We start from the raw sequence: 13021 nt of genomic DNA on the forward strand, positions 1-13021 counted from the left end.
CTCTATGCTGTAGGATCTTATCTTTAAAACAGGGACATAATAGTTCCTACTTCATAGAGTTGTTAGAAAAGTGCCCTTGCCGGGCAGTTCAGTTGGTTAGAGTGTCAGCCCAATATGCCAAGGTTGTGGGTTTGATCCTCAGTCATAAGAATCAACCAATGAATTCATAAATAAACAGAACAAAAAAATCAATGTTCAAATCAAATAAAAAAAAGAGAGAGAAAAATAGGTTAATACATGTGAAGTACTTCTTAGAACATAATATGGTAAATGCTCATAAGCTATGATCACCTCCATGATGAGAAACAGTTATATGACTTGCCCAATAAACTCAAATATATTTAACCTAGCCAGATGAAATAATTATAGTATACACAAATTCAGTGGAATACCATGTATTGTTTAAAAAGGACTCAATTTTAAAATTAATCTGTAATATTTGATACATACAAAAAGAAACAATGTTGTTACCAAACAAAATAATACAATGAGAATCTGTAAACCCACCACCAATCTAAGAACTAGAATATTATTAATATGTCTGGGCACTGGCTGGGTAGCTCAGTTGGTTACTGTCATCCCGATATGCCGAGATTGCACAGGACAACACTCCAACCAACTGAGTCACACAGGCCAGGGCTCACTCTTTTTTTTTTTTTAAATATATTTTATTGATTTTAGAGAGGAAGGGAGAAGGAGAGATAGAAACATCAATGATGAGAGAGAATCGATTGGCTGCCTCCTGCATGCCCCCTACTGGGGATCGATCCCGCAACCCAGGCATGTGCCCTTGGCTGGAATCGAACCTGGGACCCTTCAGTCCACAGGCCAACGCTCTATCCACTGAGCCAAACCAACCAGGGCCAGGGCTCACCTTTTTTTATGGAGCTGTATTTCATTCATTTTTCTTGTTACATTATTTCACTGCATAAATATATCATAATGTAACCATTTTTATGCTGGTCTTCCACTCCCGACTTCCCCCACCCCCCATTTCATTCTATTACAAACCTCTTGGAAAGTTGTTAAGCTTAGGTGGTAGGTACAAGTTTTCTCAAATTATTTTTTTGCTTGAAAGCTAAAATTTTATCATTGGCAACAAATACTGGCTTCTTTTTTTTTTTTTCTTTTTAAATCCTCACCTGAGGATATTTTTCCACTGATTTTTAGAGAGAATGGGAGAGGAAAGACTGAGAGAAATATCTATGTGGAGAGAAACACATCAATTGGTTGCCTCTTGCACACACCCCAACCAGGGCCCAGGCCAGGAAGTAGTCTGCAACCAAGGTATGTGCCCTTGACCAGAATCGAACTCAGGATCCTTCATTACACAGGCCAAAGCTCTATCCACTGAGCCAAATTGGCTGGAGCCTGACTTACTTCTTGCATTTTAAGAAAATGTCTGCCCAATACTTAAGTGTGAATAATGAGTTTTTCTGTCAGTCATTCTTTCAAGTAAAAACAGTGTTGATTTAAAAACGTCTAGTTTAGCCCTAGCTGGTTTGGCTCAGTGGATAGTGTCGGCCTGCAGACCAAAGGGTCCCAGGTTCGATTCTGGTCAAGGGTACATGCCTGGGCTGCGGCCTCGGTCCAACGTGCAGAAGGCAGCCCATCAATGATGTTTCTATCTCTCTCTTCCTCTCCCTTCTTCTCTGAAATCAATAAAAAAATATTTTTTAAAAAGTCTAGTTTTAAGGGTAAAAGAAACTAAGGAGAAAATAAACAAATGGGACTACACCAAAATAAAAAGCTTCTGTACAGCAAAAGAAACCATCAAAAAAACAAAAAGGGAGCCCAATGTATGGGAGAATATATTTGGCAATGATATATCTGATAAAGGGTTAATATCCAAATTATATAAGGAACTCATACAACTTTACAAAAGGAAGATAAAAAATCCAATTAAAAAATGGGCAAAGGACCTAAATAGACCCTTCTCCAGAGTGAATATACAGAGGGCCAAGAGACATATGAAAAATTGCTCAACAGCCGAAACCGGTTTAGCTCAGTGGATAGAGCGTCGGCCTGCGGACTCAAGGGTCCCAGGTTCGATTCCGGTCAAGGGCATGTACCTTGGTTGCAGGCACATCCCCAGTAGGGGGTGTGCAGGAGGCGGCTGATCGATGTTTCTCTCTCATCGATGTTTCTAACTCTCTATCCCTCTCTCTTCCTCTCTGTAAAAAATCAATAAAATATATTTTTAAAAAAATTGCTCAACGTCACTGATCATCAGAAAGATGCAAATTAAAATGACACTGAGGTATCATCTCACACCTGTCAGAATGGCTATCATCAACAAATCAACAAATGACAAGTGGTGGTGAGGATGTGGAGAAAAGGGAACCCTAGTACACTGCTGATGGGAATGCAGACTGGTGCAGCTATTATGGAAAACAGTATGGAGTTTCCTCAAAAAAAAAAAAATTAAATATGGAACTGCCATTTGACCCAGTGATCCCACTTCTAGGAATATATCCTAAGAAACTCAAAACACCAATTGTAAAGAATATATGCACCCTTATGTTCATAGCAGCATAATTTACAATAGCTAAGATATGGAAACAGCCCAAGTGCCCATCAGTAAGAGTGGATAAAAAAAACTGTGGTACATTTACACCCTGGAATAGTGTGCAGCAGTAAAAAAGAAGAATCTCTTACCCTTGGAGACAGCAGAGAGCAGTGGTTCTCAACCTTTCTAACGCCGCAACCCTTTAATACAGTTCCTCATGTTGTGGTGACCCCCAACCATAAAATTATTTTCGTTGCTACTTCATAACTGTAATTTTGCTACTGTTAATGAATCGTAATGTAAATATCTGTGTTTTCCGGTGGTCTTAGGCTCTACAGCAGTGGTTCTCAATCTGTAGGTCGTGACCCACAGGTTGAGAACCGCTAGCAGGGTTGCCTAAGAAAACAGATATTTACATTATGATTCGTAACAGTAGCAAAATTACAGTTATGAAGTAGCATTAGAAAGGTTGAGAACCACTGGCATAGAGGGACCTGGAGCGTATCATGCTAAGTGAAATAAGTCAGTCAGAGAAAGACAAGCATCACATGATCTCACTCATGTGGAATCTATTAAACAAAATAAACTGATGAACAGAGTGGATCCAGAGACTTGGAAGCATGGTACACAGTGCGGAATCTCAGAGAGAAGGCTGGGGAGGGTAGGTGGGTGGGAGGTAATCAACCAAAGACCTTGTATGCATATATGCATAACCCATGGACACAGACAATAGGGTGGTGAAGGCCTGTGATGGGGGGGCTGGAGGGGGTCAATGGGGGAAAAAAGGGGATATATATAATACTTTCAACAATAAAGTTTAAAAAATAATAAACCAAACAAAAAATTAACTGACCTACCTGACCAGGGCCTAAAATAAAAGGCGGGGGGCGGGGGGCGGGGGGGGGGGAGTGTCTAGGTTAGGACCTGGCCAGTGTGGCTCAGTTGGTTGGGTGTTGTCCTGTGCATGGAAGTGTTGCTGATTCGATTCCTGGTCAGGGCACATGCCTGGTAGTGGGTTCAGTCCCCCATGGAAGATGTGCAGGAGGCAGCCAATCGATATTATGCGCTCACATATTATTGAACACAAGCACTGTGACAGTATGACAGTCAATCTTATAACTAAGATAGCTACTAAGTGACTAACGGGTGTGTAGCATATACAGCGTGAATCCACTGGACAAAGGGATGATTCTGCTTAGAATGGTGCACAATTTAAAACTTATAGTATTTTATTTCTGGAATTTTCCTTAATATTTTCTGACCATAGTTGACCACAAGTAGCTATAACCATGAAAAGTTAAACTGCAGATAAAAGGGGACTACTATCCCCAAGGCAACCACAATATCTAAAACAAAATTAATGAAACAGTAACCCATACACAAAAAAATTAAAAAAATACACAAAAGGAAATGAGACAGGAATCAAAACAGTTCACTACAAAAAAATCAACTAAACACAAAAGATAGTAATGAAGGGAGAGGGACAAAAAAGGCATCAGATATACATAAAACAAAAAATAGCGGAAGTCCTTCCTTATCAGTAATTATGTTATATGTAAATGGATGAAATTCTCCAGTCAAAAGGCAGAGATTGGTAGAATGAATAAAAAACCAAACACGGCCCTAAGCGGTTTGGCTCAGTGGACAGAGCGTTGGCCTGCGGACTCAAGGGTCCCAGGTTCGATTATGGTCAAGGGCATGTACCTTGGTTGTGGGCACATCCCCAGTAGGGGGTGTGCAGGAGGCAGATGATTGATGTTTCTCTTTCATCGATGTTTCTAACTCTCTCTCCCGCTCTGTAAAAAATCAATAAAATATATTATAAAAAAAACACACAAAAAACAAACACGATCCAACTGATGATGCCTGCAAATATTTACTGTATATTCAAAGACACAAATGGGCTGAAAGTAATTGAATGGAAGAAGATTATTTCATGCAAATGGTAACCAAAAGACAGCTGGTATGGCTATACTAATATTAGACAAAAATCTTTGTTACAACAAAGAAGGACATTACATACATAATGTAATTGACAAAAGGGTCAATTCATGAAGATATAACAATTATAAAATAAATGCACCAAATTAGAACCTCAAAATATATGAAACAGTGATAGGCTTGAATGGAAAAATGATTCTACATTAATATTTGGAGACTTCAACATACCATTTTCAATAATGAATAGAATACCTAGTTAGAAAATTAATCAGGAAATAGAGAACTTCAACATTATAAATCAGCTACTAAACCTAAAAGATATATAAAATATTCCACTCAACAACAACAGAATATACCTTCTAAAGCATACATGGAACATCCTCCAGGACAGACCATGTTTGGCCACAAAAAGAGTCTCAATAAATGTAAGATTGAAATCTTAAGTATCTTCTAAGACCACATGAAACAAAGGTAGAAATAAACACCAGAAAAAAAACTGGGAGATACCACTTCATACCTACTAGAATGGCTGTAACAAAAACAAAAGAAAACAAAATAACAAGGTGTCAAGAATGTGAAGAAATTGGAAACTAAGGAGATTAAAAATGGCACAGAGTAGGAGGATGCTGCATGGACATGCTCCCGAAACAAGCTGGAATTACAACTGAAATAACGGAAAGGCTTCCTGAATAATCAATGGAAAACTTACAGGAGAGAATCCTGATACCCAAGGACCAAAGGTGGAGGCTGGACACCCACAGACTGCAACTGAAGTCCCAGAGAGATATCTCAGCTGGCCGGGGGGTGGGGGGGGGAGTAGGGGAGGATGCCACTGAGAACTCAGGGATCTAATCCTCGAGCTGGGCTTCCCAGCAGAGAGCACCAAACTGAGGAGGGTAACCACATAACATCTAGCTGTGAAAAGCAATGGGGTGCTGTCTGCCAAGGGAGAGGAAGCTGCAAGTTCGGGCACCCTCTTAAAGGGCCAATGCACAAAAATTCCCTGTGGAGCCACCGCCTTGTACTCTGGCAGAGGGAGGGTGAAGTGGACTAGAGCTGTGAGAGCAGAAGGCAGACACCCCAGGTGTCCTGGGCTGAGTCATTCCCTCACACAGAGGAGGACATCTTTCCCACATAGACATCTGCCTTGCCTAGGGGGAAGACAGTTGACACACCCTATTGGAAAACACCTTGCCCTGAGGCCACTTAAAAGATTAAAAATAACAATTAGCCTCCAGGCAGAAGCAACTGCCCCACCCTGCTGAAAAACTGTCGACACTCCTGAGGACGATTGCCTGGGGGCAATTCAAGTTAGAATCCTATTATGGAGGCTTTGAGATTTTGCCTGATCCAATTAGTCAGAAACAGCCTTCAACACTGTCCTGCACTAGAGATTGAGAGGTGTAGAGGATGTACCTAAAACATAGTCACAAACCCAAACAACCAAAATGAGGAAACAAAGAAAGAACCCCCAAATGAAAGAACTAGCAAATTCTCCAGAAGAGATAAATGAAGCAGAGGTAAGAAATTTATCTGAAATAGAGTTCAGAGTAATGATGTTAAAAATGCTCAACAGTATGAAAAAAGATATAGTAACTATGAAAAAAGAATAGTCTGAGATAAGGAATGACATAACACAAATGAACACATTGGAAGGAATACACAGCAGATTAGGGGAAGCTGAGGATCAAATCAGTGAATTAGAAGACAGAGTTGAAAATATCACTCAATTAGAGAACCAAAAAGAAAAAACAATTAAAAAACAGGAGGACAGCTTAAGGGAGCTGTGGGACAATGTGAAATGTAACAATATTAGAATAGTAGGTGTGCCAGAAGAGGCAGAAAGGGAGAAAGGAATAGAGAAGGTGTTTGAAGAAATAATGGTAGAAAACTTCCCTAACCTGGTAAAGGAAAAAGTCACACAAGGAGGCACAGAGAACCCCAAACAAGAAGAATCCAAACAGATCCACACCCAGACACATCATAATTAAAATGCCAAAAATTAAAGACAAAGAGAGAATGTTAAAGGCAGCAAGAGAAAAACTGTTACCTACAAAGGAGTTCCCGTAAGGCTGACACCTGATTTCTCAACAGAAACTCTACAGGCCAGAAGGGAATGGCATGAAGTACTTAAGGTAATGGAAAGCAACGATCTAAGACCAAGATTACTATATCCAGCAAGGCTATCATTCAAAATAGATGGTCAAATAAAGAGCTTCCCAGACCAAAAAAAAAAAAGAAGAAGGCGGCTAACGGAGTTCATCACCACCAAGCCAGCATTGCAAGAAATACTAAAAGGATTGCTGTAAGGGATTGCTGAAAAGAAGAAACAGAAAGAGAAACCTAGCCATACAGAATTAAAATGGCTATAAATAAGTACCTCTCAATAATAACCCTAAATGTAAATGGATTAAATGCTCCAATCAAAAGGTGTAGGGTAGCTGAATGGATACAAAAACATGACCCAACTATATGCTGTCTACAGGTGGTCCGTCCATGAGGTCTGAAAGGTCGGCGACCACTGGACTCTACAAGAGACCCACCTCAAAACAAAAGACACACACAGGATGAAAGTGAAGGGCTGGGAAAAAAATTTCCCATGCAAATGAAAGAGAAAAAAAAAACGCTGGAGTAGCAACATTTGTGGAATATACTGAACAACATAAACCAATGAACAAAAATAGAGCCAGAGGGGGGAAAATATATACTAGAATGTAATAGAAGTAATCCTGTTATTTGCAGATTTTTAATATTTCCTATAACTTTTGTGATATACTATGTTGGTACAGTTTTGGTAATATTATTATACTTAAAATCCTTTTATTCTTGAAATGTGTATTGCATGTAATATTATCATATATAAGATCATTTTCTTGAATAATTAGTGTTTACTGCATGTAACATTGTCATATATTTAAAATTGTTTTTCTTGAGATATTGTTTATTGCATGTAACATTATATTTAAGATCGTTTTTCTTGAAATATTAAGGTTGATTGCATGTAACATTATATTTAAAATCGTTTTTCTTGAAATAAAAAAACCTGAAAAAAAATTCATAAAAAAGGAACTGGAAACTGGTGCCCTGCTACGGGAATGTAAAATGGTGTAACCTTTGGGGAAAACGGTATGGCAGTTCCTCAAAAAATAATTAAACACACTTATCATGTGACCTAGAAATTCTACTGTTTGACATATATGTATCAAAAAGAATTGGGAACAGGGACTCAATCAGATACTATATGTCAATGTTCAATTGCAGTGTTATTCATAATAGCCAATAGATAAAAACAACCCATGAAAAAACATTTAACAAACAAAAAGATGAAAACAACCCAGGTATCCACCAACAGATAAATAAACAAAATGTGACATATACATAAAATGGAATATTATTCAGTCATAAAAATGAAGGTCTGACATATGCTACAAATATAGTATGCTAACTGAAATAAATCAGACACAAAAAGATAAATATATGATTCCACTTATATGAGGTAATTAAAGTAGTTAAACTCATAAAGACAGAAAATAGATTAGAGGTTATCAGATACTGGGGGAGGGGGATATGGGGAATTATTGCCTAATGGGTTGAGTTTCTGTTTGGGGTAATGAAAAGTTTGGAAATAGTGGGGATCGTGGTACAACATTGTATATGTAATTAATGCTACGTAATTGTATACTTCAAAATGGTTAAAATGGTACATTTTGTTATATTTTACCACACACAAAAATTTTTTTAAATTGTAGCATACCTCCTCCAATTAAATCTGACATGGAATCCCTGTTCTATGTTTTCTTATATTCTGTATTTATCCATTTGCATTCATTCATCACAGGGCCAATTATATTAACTATATGTTCTTATTGTCTATATTCCTGATATTCTGGTATTTGGGAGATTTACAGACCCAGGGAGAGACTGCCCCTCTCAGGCCTACTAATTCCTAAAGATAACTTGCCTAAGAGCATGCCTTTGATATGCAAACTAACCAATCAAAAGCCATATCTCCTCTATCTAGCTTGTAGGTAGACCCCAAGAGGAAATATTCCACGGCCAGGTAGTAGGCAACTAGAGACTACACCTATAGACCAAAGCCCTCCAGAATGATTCAAACTAGCTTAACCCTAAACTGTTTACTCTGCCCTGCCTTCACTTTCCCTTGGAAACCCTAATAAAGGCTGTTGCCTTAACCTTCCACTGGCTCCTGTCTCTTCTGCCTCTCCACCATTTGGTGTTTTCCTCTGTGACAATGTGTGGCATAAAGTGACACCCTCTCTGAGTATAATACACATCTTCCTTCCAAGCCTTGTTCTTGCCTCCTCCTGTGGCTGGAGTGACTTTATCATACCTTACCCAATATTTTAAAAACAATCTCATTATTTTAAAAATTGATAAAAGTGAAGCTGATTGTGTTGAAGTACGAGTAGAGGAATCCTTACTAAGTAGGTTATAAACATTTCTCATTCTACAAATTTCTAATCTGAAGCAGGTACTAAAAGTACTGCAAAAGGGATGAAAAACAAGCTTTATAGGCACACAGAAAAAAAAAAACACTAACTCTAATATTTCCCCTTTTCTGGAGTGGTTGGGGTGACTGTGATTAGAGTTTAAAAAGAAATCTCCTGGGGAGTGTGAGAAGGAGGGAGGGAGGGAGGGAGGGAGGGAGGGAGGGAGGGAGGGAGGGAGGGAGGAAGGAAGGAAGGAAGGAAGGAAGGAAGGAAGGAAGGAAGGAAGGAAGGAAGGAAGGAAGGAATGAATGAATGAATCTCCTGGCCCAGCCAGAGTGGCTCAGTGGTTGAGCATTGGCCTATGAACCCAGAGATCATGGTTTGATTTCTGGTCAGGGCACATGCCCAGGTTGCAGGCTTGATCCTCAGTGTGGGGAGTGCAGGAGGCAGCTGATTAATTATTCTCTCCCATCATTGATGGTTCTCTCTCTTTCTCCCTCTCCCTCCTCTCTGAAATTTAAAAAAAAACAAACAATTTTTTTTAAAAGAAAGAAATCTTCTGGTACACCCTCCTAGAGGCACACCATTCGAATCTCTTCAGATGATTTTTTCTTTCCCCTAAACTGTAAGGGTCCCCCCGACAGGGGAGCAGCAGGCAGCGGCAGCTCATTCTGAGCTAACCCCCTGAATCTGTCTCCAGTGAGCTGACAGCAGCCCTGCCTAGGCTCTATCCTTTTGCTTCTTCTATCCTAGGCCCTTCCTTGTTTCACTGCTCCCAGCTTTAATAAATGTACTCTCAAAATAAAAAAACAAATCTCCCAATATAAATTGTCTAACCACTATGCTGTACACCTGAAATATAATATTAACTGTAATTGAAATTTTAATAAAGACATCTACACTAATAATAGACAAATATGTAAATTGACCAGACCTCCAACACCCCACAGCCAATCAGGAGCAAGAATGCAAATTAACCCGACAAAGATGGCGGGCCTGTGGGCATCGCGGAGGTACGCAGGCACCGAGCGGCCAGGGGCGGGGCGGGGTGGGCGTTTCCAACCCCTGGCCACTCGGGGCCTATGCGCATAGGTGCCGAGCAGTCTGGTCCTATCAGCCCAGCCTGTGGGCTGCTGGAGTTCGCAGTCCTTTTCGTTTGTGCAGCCCCTGGACAGGAAGCGGGAACCAAGAGCGCGGGAAGCACCAGGAATTCAGGGAATCGTAGTTCTGGTGGCAGACATGTTGTGGGATCTCCTAGACCTGTGGTCAGCAAACTGCGGTTCATGAGCCACATCCGGCTCTTTGGCCTCTTGAGTGTGGCTCTTCCAAAAATACCATGGCCTGGGCGAGTCTATTTTGAAGAAGTGGTGTTAGAAGAAGTTTAAGTTTTAAAAAATTTGGCTCTCAAAAGAAATTTCAATCATTGTACTGTTGATATTTGACTCTGTTAACTAATGAGTTTGCTGACCACTGTCCTAGACACTAGAGCTAAGTGAGCCTGGAGCAAGTTACTGTTGCGGGTGGGGATGGAGGGAAAGGAAAGGTGAGAGACATAAGTAAAGTCACAGTGTTGAGGAAAAATTAAAGGGAAGAGATCCTGAAACTTCTAGGAAATCTCCACCAATGGAGCAAAGAAAAAAAAAAAAGACCTCTATTATTCTGTGAGCACCAAACCAAACTGGGTTGTGGTCTCAGACAATGTGCTCATGATTGTAAAGACAGACAGAAACTCCCGGATTGGAGAGGGCTCCCCTGAGGGCTCCCAGATTGGAGAGGGTGCAGGTCGGGCTGAGGGACCCACCCCCGTGCATGAATCTTTGTGCACCGGGCCCCTAGTTCTATATAATAAAAGGCTAATATGCAAATCAACCAAACGGTGGAATGACTGTTGCTATGACGCGCACTGACCACCAGGGGGCAGGCGCTCAATGCAGGAGCTGCCCCCTGGTGGTCAGTGTGCTCCCACAGGGGGAGTGCTGTTCAGCCAGAAGCCAGGCCCACGGCTGGCAAGTGCAGCGGTGGTGGTGGGAGCCTCTCCCACCTCCATGGCAGCGCTAAGGATGTCCAACTTCTGGCCTAAGCCAGCAGTAGGACTCCCCTGAGGGCTCTCGGACTGAGAGAGGGTGCAGGCCGGGCCGAGAAACTCCCCCACCCCCGTGCACGAATTTCACGTACCGGGCCTCTAGTAAATAAATAAGTCTCCCAAGGATAAGATTTGGGCTGGTTCAAGTAGGAGATTCACCTTGGGGGTGGAAATGGAATAAATGAGAGGGGGGGAAATAGTCTATTAAGAGAATATGAGGGAAAAAGAAATGAAAATGAAAGATGAGAAGAGAGCTGAATTCTAGAGTTAAACATACTGAGAAAATGAAACTTCAGAGACGGTGCCCTGAGTCATTCTAGAAAGTAGTCTGGCAAACCAACAGCATCAACTGGGTCTTAGAATGTGCAAGTCTCCATACCCACTTGACAAAGCCCAAGTGGATTTATCATTAAACAAAAAACCAGGGCAGGAGCTTCCCTCTGGGGTCTCTAATTACCCCTGTGCCTCGAGACTAACAGGCACAGGACAGATTCCTAAAGTCGGCACTGTGGACTTGTCCCCCATTACCTGACAGATGGTTTTTCATGACTCTGAACCTGGGCCCTCCCAGAGGGCTGTTTTCTCCTTCCAGCAAAGCTGACAGTGAAGCTGGAAGGAGACCCAGGTTGTACTTCTTTAGTCACCATGGTGACAAGAAACTATCACAAATATTTGCTTATGACTTCACTGGAGAAGCCAAGCAGGGAAGACTGGATTGGAAGGAGGAACATCTGCAGAAGCACATCTGGAATCAGCAACCAAAGAAGGCTGGACTCTTGTTTATGGGACTAGCAGGCAAGGGGGCTTTTTTCATCATGCACCCCCTTACTTGCTGGGCCTGGATCAAGAAATCCACAATACAAATATACTTTTTCTAGCACCTGACTGCCTTGGATTTTCTTAGTCAAGGAACTCTCACAAAGTAAATAGATCCCTGAAGTTATACCTCCCATTTCTAGGAAATTAATGTCTAATACTGACATGGATTTTCTAAGCTTTTAGAAACAAGGGACTAGCAATAATAATACAAAATAAGTATAGACCCTGCTATGGCCTGAATTATACTTCCTCCTTCAGATGTTGAAATCCTAACCTTCAGTACCTCAAAATGTGACTGTATTTGGAGATAGAGTCTTAATACTGGGGTAAGGCCCTAATCCAATATGAAGATTAAGATATAGATGCACATAGTGTCAAAAAAAAAAAAAAAAAAAAAAAAAAGATACAGATGCAGCCCTAGCCAGTTTGGCCCACAGACTGAAGGGTCCCGAGTTTGATTTGGTCAAGGGCACATACCTCGGTTGCAGGCTCATCCCCAGCCCTGGTTGGGGCAAATGCAGAAGGCAACCAATCAATGTGTCTCTCTCACATCCATGTTTCTCTCTCTCCATCTCTACCCCTCCCTTCCACTCTCTAAAAATCAATAGAAAAATATCCTCTGGTGAGGATTAACAAAAAACAAACAAACAAAAAAAGATACAGATGCACACAGAGGAAATACATTATGTAAACACAAAGACAGCCGAAACCGGTTTGGCTCAGTGGATAGAGCGTCGGCCCTCGGACTCAAGGGTCCCAGGTTCGATTCCGGTCAAGGGCATGTACCTTGGTTGTGGGCACATCCCCAGTAGGGGGTGTGCAAGAGGCAGCTGATCGATGTTTCTCTCTCATCGATGTTTCTAACTCTCTCTTCCTCTCTGTAAAAAATCAATAAAATATATTTTAAAAAAAAATAAAATAAACACAAAGACAGCCATCTATAAGTCAAGGAGAGAAGTCTCAGAAGCCAGCCCTGTCAAGACCTTGATCTCAGACTTCTAGCCTCTTGTACTAAGAATATAAATTTCTGTTAGTTAAGCCACCTGGTCTATGCTACTTTGTTATGGTAGCCCTAGCAAAATACAGGCCCTAATTGATAGATGAAGACCTTGAGTCTGAGCTCACATACTAGGTGGGTAACAAGATTACTGTAATACTCCATTTAATAACTGGTATGTCTAAAATTTTGAGACTCATCACATTTTAAATTCACGCACA

At 40.9% G+C, this 13021-nt stretch overlaps 1 protein-coding gene across 1 annotated transcript in view; it reads right to left on the bottom strand.

The window, feature by feature from the left end:
- KPNA6 (karyopherin subunit alpha 6) overlaps positions 1–13021 on the bottom strand; it is a 40843-nt gene that overhangs the window by 16150 nt on the left and 11672 nt on the right. The window lies entirely within an intron of this gene.

The sequence above is a fragment of the Cnephaeus nilssonii genome, assembly GCF_951640355.1.
Source record: "Cnephaeus nilssonii genome assembly, chromosome: 7".
Lineage (NCBI taxonomy): Eukaryota > Metazoa > Chordata > Mammalia > Chiroptera > Vespertilionidae > Cnephaeus > Cnephaeus nilssonii.